This window comes from Euprymna scolopes, chromosome 43, assembly GCF_053919585.1.
Source record: "Euprymna scolopes isolate OS-2025 chromosome 43, ASM5391958v1, whole genome shotgun sequence".
Taxonomy (NCBI): domain Eukaryota; kingdom Metazoa; phylum Mollusca; class Cephalopoda; order Sepiida; family Sepiolidae; genus Euprymna; species Euprymna scolopes.
Genome location: NC_136524.1, coordinates 44951269 through 44966855, shown reverse-complemented (window position 1 = coordinate 44966855; position 15587 = coordinate 44951269). Strand labels below are relative to the sequence as shown.

The 15587-nt window shown below is 33.8% G+C and overlaps 1 protein-coding gene across 1 annotated transcript in view; it reads right to left on the bottom strand.

The window, feature by feature from the left end:
• The window catches only part of LOC145268310 (AP-2 complex subunit mu), a 50189-nt gene extending 42659 nt beyond the window's left edge, over positions 1-7530 (bottom strand). The window contains exon 1 of the mRNA XM_080123768.1: positions 7352-7530. The gene's annotated coding sequence lies outside the window, so the exon portion shown is untranslated. The remainder of the gene's footprint in view (positions 1-7351) is intronic.
• Between the last annotated feature and the right edge of the window lie 8057 nt (positions 7531-15587).

Below are 15587 nucleotides of genomic sequence, written 5' to 3'. Positions count from 1 at the left end.
GAACAATAGCTCGGCATATCAAGACTAGCTGAAAACGTTATCAATAATTTCCCCACTCTTTATCTGTGCCTAAACCTAAACATAGATTCCATGATCAAAGCTTCTTTCTTAGAACTGCACGCCTGTGGAATTGTCTTCCGTTTTCCTGCTTTCCAGCTGTCTTCAAGTCCAACGTGAACAAGTTTCTGATGAGCCGTTCTACTTAAGTTAACAAATTTACCGAACTTCCATTACTATCGATTACTATATTGTCCTTTTGACTACTCTACACTCTTTAACCCTTATCCTTGAGTGGCCTATCGGCCTTGATAAGTAGTGCCGCCTATGTATATAAAAAAAAATTTTTTTTAAATATCAAAGGCTTTTGAAAGAATATGGCATAAAGACCTACTTCACAAGATGACCAGCTATGGAATAACTGGAAATGTCCTCTGAATTATATTTTTTCTATCTGATAGATTTACTAGAGTAGTCGTCGATAGGCAGAAATCAGAAGCTCATAGTATCAACACTGATGTCCTTCAAGGTTCCATCCTGGGCCCAACTCCCTTCCTAATCTTCATCAATGATCTCCCAAATCATATTCTTAGATCATTCGTAGACATTTATGCAGACAACACTACAATATATGGCAACACTTAAAAGGCCAGCAATGACCAAGATCTTTCCAATTCTTTTTCTAATCTTGAGAACATGGTGCAATGGGGAAAAAGGTGGCTGGTTAATTTTAATGCATCGAAAACCAAGTTTCCCTCTTTTCATCATAAACACCTATCTGGCCCCTATTGAAATGAATAGTTCTCAAGCTTCTGAGACAGACCTTCACTCCTAATCTGAAAGAGAACACATACATCAAATCTGTTACCAAGATCGCCGGAACAATGGTTGGATCATTCTATCGCTCTAGTACTTATCTTACTGCCAATGCAATTCTTTATCTGTATAAGAGCCAAGTACATCTTAAAATGAGCAAGAACTGCTCAGCGCACCCTATCTTGCCTTGATAAAGTTGAAAACCGACTTCAAAACAGGTGATGATACCCTATTCTCTTCCCTACAACCTCCACAAAAAAAGACGTTGCAAGCCTGTCTCTGCTCTATCATTATTTTCATGACAAGTGCTCGTCTGAGATCCAATCTAAGCTTCCCCCTTGCAAAATTTTCACAAAAAAAAAACAATAGACTGCCTTCAGAGCATCGATACTGGTTCAAAATTTAAAAAAAACAAAAAAAACAGTAAAACTTATGGGGTGGATTTCTATCAGTATTTTGGTATTTTTTTCACATTTGAACCATTATCGACAACATGCTTTTGTCGGCCGTCTTGATTGCCCGTTTACCTTACCTACTCGACACTACTTCTTTCTGACTGAATAAATGCTTAAAATTCCGTTAAAACAAAACTACAGGTATGTAGAAGAGTAATTTATCTTGCCTTTGGTAACATTTATTTGTTATGTATTTGAATTTTTTGCCCTTTTCTTCGTTGTTGTCTTCTCTGCTAAATACCCTGGTTTTAATGAGAAAATGATTGTGGGACCTTTAAACTGTCGAATAGAAAGTAACTTATGAATGTCGATAAAATAAGTATTAGCGATCAGTTGTATTTCTGACACCAGAGAAAAAAAAAAATACATTAATTTTTACATGTGCCCCTGGCGCAAAGCATCATGTCCTTGGCTGTTAAATATACAATATAAAGTTTATATTTTGTTTAAAATTATTGATCCATTCTTCATGACATTTGTATTTAACTTATTTCATTTTAAATTTAAAACTGCCACTCCCCCTTAAAAAAAAATGTCCAAATATAGTACAAGACTATTGGAATGTTTCTTTGCTTATTTCGTGCAAGTTGAATGAAGGCATCTTGGCCGCCAGCGATTAAAACATTGAATTTAAATTACTATGAAAGTATCGTTTTATTGTTTGTTTGTTTTTTCTAAAGAAGAGAAAAAATAACAGAACTCTTAAACAAAAATATGCCTTTCAGTAAAACCACGAAAAAAAAAAAAAAAAAAAAAAAAGGAACAACAACGATATATAACAAGGTTTTAAATTTCAAAATAGTAGTTATTTGACATTTTGAAAATACAGTACATAGAAAATGGTTACCCGTTATGTGGTAAATAACAGCGTGTCCATTTTATGTTAAATTTATTTAGTAAAGTGAATCTTAAGGCAAAAGTCTCAAAGTATATATATATATATATATATATATATATAAAGGTGCTAGTACACTTAGTGATCCGCGCTATTTTTTAAATCGTATTTCCAAGTTTAATTAAAGTTTTGTTCTTTTTATTCAATTGTAAGGTTAAAGTACAGAATAGGTACAAAACACCCTCCCCATGTTAAGAATGGCTTTTTAAATAATAACATTATTTCAGCACGGATCAATAAGGGCACTAGTACAAAAAAAAATCCAGGTTGTGTAAAAGCAAAAAAAAAATTTAAAAAAAAAAAAAAAAAAAATTTTTATTTTTCGTTGACATCGTCAGGCCAAAGAGTAAAAAAAAAAAAAAAAAAAAAAAAATCCTATAAAAAGCGTAGGAGGAAACTTTGATGTGGATGAACGTCACGCAATGAATTTAAAAACTAAAAATCATAAAATTTTCCTTCAGTGAGTTTTATTTTTTCGCTTTATAAGTTCGTTCGGATAAAAATCCGATGCCGAATTGCGGAAATAAATTACCATTTTATTTCTCTATTTTATTTTATTTTTTTTTCAGGCAAGAAATATTCCTTATGAATTAAAAGAAAAAAAAATACGAATGAGGTGATCCTAAAGTCGGGGCATAATTAAACATGCTATTACTACATTAAACTGAGCACTGACTTAATATCCATTTTTAACAGCAAAATTAGTTGCTGCAAAAGTCGGGGTTCTATTTTACCGATATTAAAGACAATTCCACGAGTTTTTACATTTTTAAAATTTATTTTTTCAAAAATGAAACAAATATTTCATTTAAATATTAAACCTAACAAACATTTATAACCTTAATAATATTCTCCTTTTTCATCGATTCAAGAAGGTAAAAAAAAACAACATTAAAACACGGAAATCATAAAATAATCTCTCACGAATGATTTTAAAGGAAACCTCGGAACTCATTTTGAAAATAAGTTAATTTTACATACCCATGTACTTTGCTCCCACCACCAGGGTAAATTAGATGTATATATAGAGGAAATTTCAGCTCCCCTAAAGGTCACTATAGGTCGGGAATAAAAATAACCTGTTGAGTCACGTTGGCACTCACTTGCGAATGATGGCGCCTCCTCACGCGACATGCAATAAGCACTCCCCCTTGAAGGATGTAATGTCAAGGATAATATAACCCCACCTCAGGATCAGACATACTACACTTTGATCCCAGCCCGAATATAAATTATGTCTATATTCTCCTCCTCACGAGGGCAAAGTTATACACAAGGTTATTTTTATATGGTAAAATCAAGCTCCCAAGTACGGGCACTTGGAAACAAAAATAAATATGTATATTCAGCGTTAGTTCATTCGAATCAGTTTTATTTAACATTGTAGACATCGTATGTTGGAATATTCAAAGTAACTGTTCTTATCTGGGTTGCTTTTTATATTCACGTTTTTTTCTGACCGGTTTCAGATATCTTTTACAACTTTGGAATGTTTGTCAAATTAAAGTTCAGTAATTGAGAAACCCAAATCATTAATCTCCATTAAAAAAAAAAAAAAAAAAAAATTCGGAAACAATATAGACATTTTTTTTTCTTTTAATCAAGTTAAATCCAATGAATCAATATAAATTTGCTCTCGATTTCATATCCAACACTCTTTAAAAAATCAACAAACATTTTCCATTATTTTTAAAATGTAGTATTTGTTCGGGTATTCGAGAAGAAATCCTCCCAGATGGAGAGAATTTTCGGTATTTTTTTTTACGACCTACCCAAGTGTAGTATAAACACCCTCAACCTCATACTAAAAACGGCTTTCAGAATAAACACTTCCAATCTCCCAATGTTAAGAATGGCTTTCGATGTTGGGGTGTTAATTCCGAAAGCCGTTCTAAACATGAGGTTGGGGGGGGGGTTATGCTACGCTGGGGCAGGTCGTAAGAGAATACCGAATTTTCGTTCCCAATCACGAGTGCTCAGTTTTAAGAGCTGGCTATCCCCTACATTAAAAACTATATGTCTAATTTTGCCCTCGTGCGGAGTAGAGCATTGGTTTGGTCTTCAGATGGAGGTGTACTGTTTCCTCTCAGTATAAGAGGCCATCAACCATCATGCATTACTTCCTCCTTTAGAAATTGAATACGATTCTGGCGCCTGAGACGATTTCATTCATTCAGGTTTATTGACAGATCTATACATGTCATTTTAACCTCCAATCCAAATCCACCATCCATTTACCCAACTTTGCCCTCGTAGGGAGAAATAAATGGGAACGATATCAGTCGTCATTGCCTTTTTTTTTTTTTTTTTTCAAGAGTGAAAAATGGGTTTATTGCTTGTCGTCTGGGACAGTGTGGGGTTCAACAGAAGTGTAGAAATTAAGGGCATTTTTTTTTTTTTTTTTTTGCAATAAACTATTGTGCATAGTAAAAAAAAAAAAAGTCTGACGTTGCTGTTCCCAATACAATAAGACCACATCTCTGCTAGGGATTTTTATCCTGTGCCCCTAAAGTCAACAGAGATTAGACCATTCCAGGAATAATCCGGTCCCTGTTGATTTTGCGGCGAGACGGCAGACGCCCTCACCAAGGAATGGGGACAGGAGAGGGCTGCCTAGGTACGTTTTGCAGGTCAAGGTGCCCCTCTAGGGTGTGAATTCTCAATCCCACTTTCCGACACTGGTGTCGGAGTTCTTGCAGTAGAACTTATTATTATTATTATTATTATTATTATTATTCATTTTCACCCTAAACAAGGAATATCGCCACTTGGACGTAAGGGGCAACTAATTGAGACCATGCATAAAAAAGAAAAAAAAAATTAAGATGTTGATTTACGTTGTATTTGAACATCTACATATCAGTACAGTTTGGGAAGCAGGTAGCAGGAAGGGAATTCCAAAGTCTAGCCGTTCTAAGGAAGAAACTATTTGAGTAGAAAACTTTCTGACATTTAGGGACCTCAATAGTGAAGGTGTGTGATTTTGCTGCTAAACGAGTTTGTCGGGGATATGGACGTCGAGGGTACACAAGTACAATAAGCTCACCAGAGCACATTCCATTAAAATACTTGTACAAGTACAGGGATATGACGTTGCGGCGATGGGACAGGGGTTGGAGCCTAGTTCAACTAGGCTCCAACTAGTAGTTGACAAAGTGGGACATATTAAATTGGAGACCCTTTTTTTTTTTTTTTTACCTCATCCAAGAGGAAGAGACTAGTGGTAGATGCACTAGCCCAGATGTGGCAACAATATGCACGGGCGAATGGTAGCCTTGTAGAAGTACAGGAGGTGGGAGTAGTTTTCTAGCACGATAGAGGGAACCCACCTTCCTTGCAGCAGCCTTCGCAATGTTCTCAATGTATTTGTTCCAGTTCACATTTTCTGTGGATGTTAAGTGGGGGAGTTTGAAGAAAGAATTCTCATGTATTTGTTATATATATATATATATATATATATATATATATATATATATATATATATAAAATGGTTGGTGAGGCTTCTTGTAGTTGTTAAAGGAGAGCAGCCCGCCCGCAGCCGTCTTACTAGCATTGAATGTTACCTTTCATTTATGTTCCCATTCCACTACGATCTGGATTAAATAACTACAATAAGATTACAGTTCAGAAATGGGCTTGAATTTTCCAAATAGACTTCATGTCTAACGTTGCCCTCGTGAGGAGGGATAAGTACTTTGAATACGTGTTGATATTTAAAGTGTTATTTCATTATTAGTAACATTGAGCCACCGTTAGGGGGCGTTACCGTAAAAGGGAAGTGGGTGATCATTAATAAATAAATAATGAAAGTCGTCTTTTAAACAGATTTAAAAAATATATATTTATTTTAATAGTTACTAAAATGTAATACGCAAAAAGTCTTACTTGAGATAGGTGGTCAAGTTGCTTTAATGATTAATACTTTAATTCTTGTGAGTTGGATTATTATTATCATCATCCCGTGATAGAAAATGTTTTTTTTCCTCCCACCGGAAATTCTAGTAAGCATTAAATAAAATGTTTTGAATTAATTTAAACAATAAGTTTTTAATAATAAACTGAAATATAAATCTTTAGTAGTGTCATCGCCATTTCTTTTTGAGCTTGTACAGAATCCGAACAAAGCCAAACCGACTTTTATTGAAGAAAAAAAAATCTAAAACTAGAGTCAAAAAATCCGAAGACATACTTTGGTGATGCAGAATAGGCGACTCGAAGTCGGTAGCACAATGCCAGATAAAAAAAAAAAAAAAAAATCGCATTATACTTGAATATTTTTGTATAAAATAAATAAAATCACCAATATTTGTAATACACATGAAAATATAACAAATCCAAATAAAATGTACATTCTTATAGCATTTTCTAAAATTTGACAATGTCAAATAAGTAATTTTAGAAAATTGATATTATATAAATTATCGGTACTCATGCAGAGAGTGATCCGTGCTGATATAATAACGTTATTATTTAAAAAGCCATTCTTAACATGGCGAGGGGAGGGTGTTTTGTACCTATTCTGTACTTTAACCTTACAATTGAATAATGAAAAAAAAAAAACTTTAATTAAACGTGGAAATACGATTTTAAAAAAATAGCACGGATCGGATCAGGATCACTAGCACCAAATTATCTTTAGATTTAGTTACAAGCAAGATTTAGTTACAAGCAATATTTAATAGATATATATATATGTGTGTGTGTGTGTGTTTATATGTTTGTAAATAACAAAAATAACATTTTAAAAAATATATATACATAAAAATGGGAGTGGACAAATCGTGACAAAATACGATATACTGAAGGTCTACTCACGCCTACAAAGATGTTTTGTGGCGGTTTTACGTTATCAACATCAAAAAATATTGATCAAGTATTAACAATAAAAATATGTAAAAATATGTATTTAAAAAGAATTAAAAAACAAAATAAAACTAGCATATAACTTAAAAAAAAAAGAAGCGCAACGATCAAGTACAGGAAAAGAAATATACGCAATACAAAAAAATAATAAATAAAACAAATATAGAAAATATCTACGACACGACTGACCTGCTTTATTAATAAAGTTAAATTAATTCAAATAATTAACATAATTCAGGGTTCTATTAACGTCTCTATAAATAATAATAATTCAAAGAAAAACAATGGATAGAAGGTAGGTAGATAAATAGCTCTAAATACTTACAGAGGAAGGGATTTAAAACCTAAACGATATCTTCCCAATATTGATATATATACTATTTCGTAATTTTCTTGAGCAGCATTTTCTGCTCCTGCTGCTTCTGTGACCGACGCTTTTCTAGAAAAATGAACAGGGAATTTCTTCGCTTTACACCGGAAGCGGTTCCTTGCTCAAATGGTAGCAACCGCGTGCACGCGCGCGCACACGCGTACTTATGCATACACATAGACACATTTACGCATACGCCCCTCTTACACATACACTCTCTCTCTCTCTCTCTCTCTCACACACACACACACACACACACACACACACAGAATTGATACAATTAAGCAGTTTTTTTTTTCCCAACCACAATGGAAAATCTTGTACTTTTTAAAAGTCAATTATCTAGAAAAATAAACGGGTTTTTTTCACCTAACACCGAAAGTGGTTGATTGCACAAATGGTAGAAAATAACGCACACACACACACACACACACACACACACACACACACACACAGCGGATGTATAAAATGAAATAAACTATGGGAGATGGGAATTGACATAATTGAATAAAACAAATTGTCCAATTTCTACTGTACACTCTTTGACCCTTATCCTCGAGTGGCCTCTTGGCCTTGATAAGTGGTGATGCCTATGTAAAAAAAAAAAAAAAAAAAAAAACACTTATGTGTCTGAATTTTTAAGATGGTGACTGCTTATTCGTATTATTTGGATTTTTCACACTACTCTTCTTATCTCGAATGTTATTTTCACGTTTCAGTCGATGTAACCTCCGAACTTGTTGACAGAAAGATTCCCGAGTTCGACTAAAAGATTCCTGAGTTCAGCAAGACCTTTCAGCCATGATCAAAAGTCTCAAAGTTAATCTGCAATGTTTAAAGAACAAACGGAAAAGCTCCTGATATTTTGAAGCAAAATTTACCAATTAAACGTTTAGTTTTTATTATTATTATTATTATTATTATTATTATTATTATTATTTGAGGGGTCTCTCTTTTTTTTTAACTACCAGTTTTAACTGCTTTATTACTAATTACTAGTAAATAAATATTATATAACGTACTGTTTTTAATAACATGGACAATGTAGACCTAAACAAGTAGTTATATTCTTAGATCTTAACCTTCAAAAGTGTTTCTTATTTTGGTTCTGGTGTATTTCAGGAGTACCAAATTTACGGGCTTGGAAAATTTAGGTCACATTATATAAATTTTTTGCCGGTGTAAGCTAATAACACTGCAATGGCGCATATTGTCTGTCTCATTCGAGTTGTTGCTGCGTGACACTTAATAGGAAATAGACGGTGGCAGCCGATTTGACACCCCGCTGCGAAAAAAGGTCCACGAGTTCGTGTTGGTTTCATTTCAATACCGTCGTTAAATATAATTAATAAGAATATCCGTATACAGTTTGTTTTATATAAAATGTTTATTTACTTTCATAAAGCTTTCTCATACAAAAGATTTTTTTTTATTAACTCAGTGGGTTTGTATTAATTATACATAGATTCGAAAAAGTTGTCAAAAAACAAATATAAAACAAATAAATGTTATCAAAGGCGAAATAAGTTACTTTTCTACCTAACTGGACATTTTTTTAGCGTTTTTATTTAATGTAACATGTTCATTCAGTTCGAAAAACATTCAGAGTTTACAGATGTATTTCAAAATTACAAATGGTGCCAAACTCAGTTGAACACGGTAAGTTTAGGGAAAATGAGTTAAAAATAAAAAACTATACCAAATACTGTTAGAAACTCGCTCAATATATGTTACCGTGACATAGGCTGACATATATTCGGTGTGTTTCTAACAGGGATAGGAATGCTGAGTCTCTTAACTGTATCTTCAGTAATTACTGTCTTCCATAGTTGTTGTTGTCTCACCACGTTTTGGCCAACTAATCGTCTGACCGGCTTTGGGTAGGATTGAAACCACTATCTTCAGACAATGCTCATCTGGGATTGAATATATTCAACGCCTCTATCCACTGCGCCATAGGCCCCAAAAGCCGATCAAGGTTGAATTTTTTTTGGTCTTATAAATCCAGGTTTTTTCATTCTTAGCTGATCTTCCATTGTCAGGTCCGTATTGGATCGTTCGTTCGTTCGTTCGTCCGTCTGTCTGTCTGTCTGTTACTGCCGGTCTTTTTCAATTTTACATGCATAAAACACATAAAAATAACATTATACATATTTGAGTCCTTTTGCTTACCAGGGGAGGGGGGCACATACAGTTTCATTTCTCCGCCAGATTGGACACTAACAGAACAAATTAAAGATAAATCATTACGGGTTTATTTCATTTAAAAAATAAAGTCCGCTGTTTGCATTTACAGAAAATTTACTCCCATCATATATTAGCTAGGGGTGTCGTCTATTAAATATAAAAACGAAAATGTGTGTGTGTGTGTGTGTGTGTGTGTTCGCTTCATAAACCTTGATATAACACCCTTATCAATTCCTCGCCCTCGTGGCACAGATGGTTAGGTGACTGGTTTTTTCCCCCTTTCGTTTCCACCTTCGCCTCAAGGATTCGGGGTTAAATCCGACCTTCCAACCAAAATTTTTTTTTCTTTTATACCTCTTTTTAACACACACACCTCCAAACACTCGGGCAACGCCGGGTACCCCCCGTTAGTATATAAATAAAAATACAATAATAAAAATGATGTACTATTCGTTTCCCCTTATTATGGTGTTATCCATCATCACAGCTTAGTTATATATTTTATTGTCGGTAAAAAAATTTTACAATAATAAAATTGAACAAATAAAATTCACAAACAACAAAATTAGGCACAAGGCCCTCTCAGAAGGGGGGAAGGGGGAGGGTACAGGGTCTTTGTAACTAAAGTTTAAAAAGTGAAAGAATGTAGACTTTGGTGTCTTACTCTTGACTGGCAACATTTACCACAATACCGCATTCACTCTGTGGATCCTTATCTAACTAATAATTTTTTTTTTTTTTTTAATAAAAAACATGTACAATTTGTAAAAATTATCTGTGTGTTTGTGTATGCATTTTTTTTATTTATTTTTTTTTATTTATTTTTTTTTTTCATTTTTTGCTTCCACGTTATCATGTGGCTGCACCAAGGCAGCTAGCTATGTCAGAAATGTTTTCGGGTTCAAAGCACAAGAAATGTACGCTGAGGACTTGAAAAATGTCTTCTTTTCCAGCATCAGAAATGACGCCATCAGAAATGACGCTACAAATAAGGGCAACAAAAAATTGTTCGCTATAGTTGTTCGATATTTTTCCCAAACTGTTGTCCATGCTCTACTAGATTTCTACAACAATAACGACGAATCTTTGGAAGCAATTGCTCATTAACTAAAGAGTGTTATCGAGAAAAAAAAACTATAGTCTAAGCTCAGTCTCGCTATACAGTGATTTCCACTGTTTAACCAGGACTACCCATTTCTACTTTATTTCAAATTATACACATTGCACATTTTGAATCTAATCCATGTTTAATTTTAAAAGTTTTCCCGATTTTAGCTAATTTGTATAAATATATAATTTATATATTCTGAGATGAAAAATCGAAATTTCGATAATGACTTAAACATCAAAATAAAACAAAATACCCACACAATAAATATGACATTTATTGGGACAGTTTCTAACAGTATCTTATATATTGTTAAAAAAAAAATACAATTTGAAAACAAAGTTCAAATAATTATCTTTTTAGGCAAACTACTTTAAAAAAAATAGTTTTTTGTTGTTGTTGTTTATTTAAAAAAATATAATTTGAAGAAAAATGTAAAAAACAAAAAAAAACTCTTGGAAAATAAACTTGTACAGTAACATTTCAAAGCAATGGACTTTTTAAGGTGTTCATCGTGCAGCTGACTGCTTCGAAGAAACCCATTGTATGTATTTATTTGCTCCCCCACCGAGCAAATTAGGCACAAAGCCGATTTTTAAAGTGAGGAGTGAAGGGGAAATGGGGACCAACTCCCCGGGGAGTAGGGGAGCTGGATAGTGACAATTGGTATGAAGGGTTGCCCCTACATTGACCAAGATCTTGCTGGTCTTTGCTTGACACTTGTTGCCCAGGCCCCGAAGGTCGAGGGCGTATTTATTTGCTCCCCCACCGAGCAAATTAGGCACAAGGCCGATTTTTAAAGTGAGGAGTGAAGGGGAAATAGGGACCAGCTCCCCGGGGAGTAGGGGAGCTGGATAGTGACAATTGGTATGAAGGGTTGCCCCTACATTGACCAAGGTCTTTGCTGGTCTTTGCTGGTCTTTGCTTGACACTTGTTGCACAGGCCCCGAAGGGCGAGGGCCAGGGAAACAGACAGAACTTGAACTTCACCAATAATATTACAATAACAGGTTATAGGCAGCTAACGCACTTCCTAATTTTCTGTGGAGCGCTACTGGAAGCAATAATAAAAAATAAAACAAAATGGTGTTAGAAACCCACCCAATAAATGCTACACAACATTTATTGGGTGGGTTTCTACCAACATTTTGTTTTATTTTTTATTTTGAAGTGATTATCGAGTCTTCAAAGACATTGTGGCTATTTTTACTTGTTTTTCGGTATTGCTTATTATTATTATTATTCATTTTTCGAACTGAATAAACATTTTACCTTAATAAAAACACTAAAAAACTTATCCAGTTAGATAGAAAAGTAATTATCTTGCCTTTGGTAATATTTATTTGTTATATATTTGGGTTTTTTTGACAACTTTTTTGTGCCTGTGTATTGTATAACAGCTCCAAAAATTCTTATATTTGCAAACTGTGACATATCGGTGATCGTGCTATACAATTTAAAAAAATTTTTGTTAAATTATTTTATCGATTTTTTTCGATTTTGTTAGTGCATGCAAAATGATTAAACCGGAACAAAATTTTAAATTTCCATTCCATTTTTAAAATAACTCCAAAACAGAGCGCTGTTGACAAGTTTAACCATTTTTTTTTTTTTTTTCATTGTTATACATTAAGCAGTAAATTATAAGATTATGAAAAAAAAAATTGATAGATATTTTTTAATACTTTTGAATCAAGGGTATCATCTAAAATAAGTATTTAGATTGCTCCGTCGTGCAAATGTTTTGTAAAATGTTTATCAACGTACCCAATGTAAAGTATTTTGTCTCACCTGCTTTTGCTCCAAGACAATGGCAACAAATTAACAAAACAATTACATCAAAGCATACCTTTATAATTCAACACAAATTTTGTTTATTCTTTGTTGCAAAAAAGGAAATGCCTGATTTGCCTCTGAATAATAATCTCGAAAGGTAATAGTTCTTTCATCTTCAACAGGAACTGGTATCTGAGTACAGCACTATTCGAAGATCAGATTACGTAGAAGGGGGTTGGTATGATGCCTTCTGATGAAAAGATTCAATTCTCGACTTGAATCGACATTACAGAAGTTCATAATAAATGTTCATTTGAATGAAAAGTCATTAATGACAGGTCGATAATTCGGACCTTAAAAAAAAAGTTGCTGGAAGACATATTCAATAATAACTTTGCCTAATCATTTAGTCTTTAAAATAAAGTCTCAAGAAGACGAAAAGTTGGAAGTGTTCAAATGCCTTATATCCTGAGAAAGTTGAGTTCCATCCTTCTCCTATGGATGCTTTTCTGGAATTGCCTGTAAAAAGAAAAACATATTCAAAAGGCCATCAACTCATTGCTGGCGGTTAAAACATTGGCCAATTTGATTGGTCTAAACCATGGTTCTCAACCGGGGTCCACATAGACCCTAGGGGTCCATGGAATATTTCTGGGAGTCCACAGTCAAAACATAACAAAATGGGGGTCCGCAACGATATTTTGGTGGTCCATGAAGAAAACCAACTCAGAATAGTTTTTATTATTAAAAATTTAATTTCTACTGTAATTTTGTATATATTTTTTTTTTTTTTTTCAATCATTCAAGTTATTTTAACTATAATATTTCTATTTTCCAGGTTTATCCCATTAAATTAGTTTTCATTTAAAAGTAAAGCTTAATTATATAATATTTCTTAGATTATTAAAACCTCAAAATTTATATTAGTGAAAAATAGAAGATTGTCTTATGACCAATAGTTATGAAGTGGTCCACCAAGATAAAAAGGATAGAAAAGAGGTCCATGAGTAAAAAAAGGGTGAGAACCACTAGTCTAAACACAGACGGTGCGCAGCCAAATAAGCCAATGAGATGCTTGCTTATAATTGTAGAATTTCTCATGCCAAATTGAATATTGAAATGCTCATATCTTTGGTTCTATAGAACGAAACTACATTAAAATTTGCAGGCATTTTGAAGATTATAATACTATTCTATGGTTAAAATTTTATGACAATTGGTAAAAAAAGAACCTATATTTTTAACCAACAAAATATGCCCAAGTTTGCTTACATTTGTATATATAGTGTCCTGGCAGGCTAGCTTCAGTTTTGATGCTCCGGTTGTTTCCTCTGTGGCCTTGCCAGGCCACTAATCTATACTCCTATAAATTCATGCTTCTTTTGTGTGTATCGATATTCATATTAAAAACCCTCTTTTCTATTTATTTAATGTATTTATTTGCTTCCCCACCAAAGCAAATTAGGCACAAGGCCGTTTTTAATGTGGGGTAAAAACCAGCTCCCCTAAAAGTAGGCAAAAAGGGGGCACTCTGGTTACCAAAAATGATAATTGTCCCAGTATAGAGGGTTTCCCCTACATTGACTGGTACAAATTATCTTAAGTGCAGCATCTGAAGAACAGATACTACACTTTGATGCCGGCCCGACAACAAAAACAGAAAAAAGCAAGGTATTTATTTGCCTCCACACCAAGCAAATTAGGCACAAGGCCGATTTTTAATGTGAGGAGTGAAGGGGGAAATAGGGACCAACTCCCCGGGGAGTAGTGGCCTCTTTCTATTTATTTAAAAAGAAAATACAATTTTCTTATATCTTGGTTGTGGAATTGCATTCACTAGTAAACGATCTAGCTAATTTGCATATTCTGTTAAACATTCATTTTAATTAATTCCCTAATAGTTGCTTCGGTTTTTTAATGAGATGATCATCTTTAGTTAACTATTACGTGTAATTATATTCATGCAGATATTCTACATGATTTATACTTGCATATTTGCGAAAAAAGTTTATAGTAAACACAAAATTGTTTCCATATATATTTATGTATACATATATATTTTTGTTAAACAAATCTATCTATTTATCTATCTATCTATCTATCTATCTATCTATCTATCTATAAAAGTGAACGTGTCTGTCTGTCTGTCTGTCTGCCTGTCTGTGTGTCTGTGTACATTTCCCTATGCAATAACTCTGTCAATTTTTAGTCTACAGACTCGAAATTTGATATAGAGGGTACTGAGATTTGGGAAAATCTATGTGATCGGTTTTCGGACAGAAATTTGGCTGTTAAGGGGTCAAAGTCCAACGAGTTGACCTTTGAGAACTCTACCAAACTCCTCCGCCAATTTTGGGTCTAAACACTTGAAATTTTAGATATAGGTTCCTTGTACATGGATCTACCTTAATAACTTGACTTGAGCCCAAAACAATAAATGTTAAGACTTCATAATAGGGGTCCAATTTTAAAAAATTAATCTTTTTTTTGTTTTTTTGTTTTTTTTTGCTCAGCATACACCTCCAAACACCCGGGCAACCCTGGGCACCCATGCTAGTATATCTATAAAAGTGAATGTGCCTGTGTGTCTGTCTGTGTACATTTCCCTATGCAATAACTCTGTCAATTTTTAGTCTACAGACTCGAAATTTGGTATACAGGGTCCAGAGATTTAGGAAAAATCTATTTCGGTCAGAAATTTGGCTGTTAAGGGGTCAAAGTCCAACGATTTGACTTTTGAGAACTCTACCAAACTTCTCCCACAATTTTGTGTCTAAACACTTGAAACTTTAGATATAGGTTCCTTGGACATGGATCTATTTTTTTTTTATTTTTTTTTTTTACACGGTGGTCACCACTTATCAAGGCCCGGAAGCCACTCAGGGATAAGGGTTATTGCAAGTACAGTATGTTAGTGTGGAGATTTGATGAAGTGTTTACTTAAGGGGGCGGTTCATTAGGAATTTGTTAACGTTGGACTTGAAGACATCCAAGTTGTAGTCAGGTGGGATGCAGGCAGACGGAACAGAGTTCCACAGGCATGCAGTTCTAAGAAAGAAGCTTTGTTAATGGAATCCACGTTTTGATTTAGGCACAGATAAAGAGTAGGGGAACTTGATT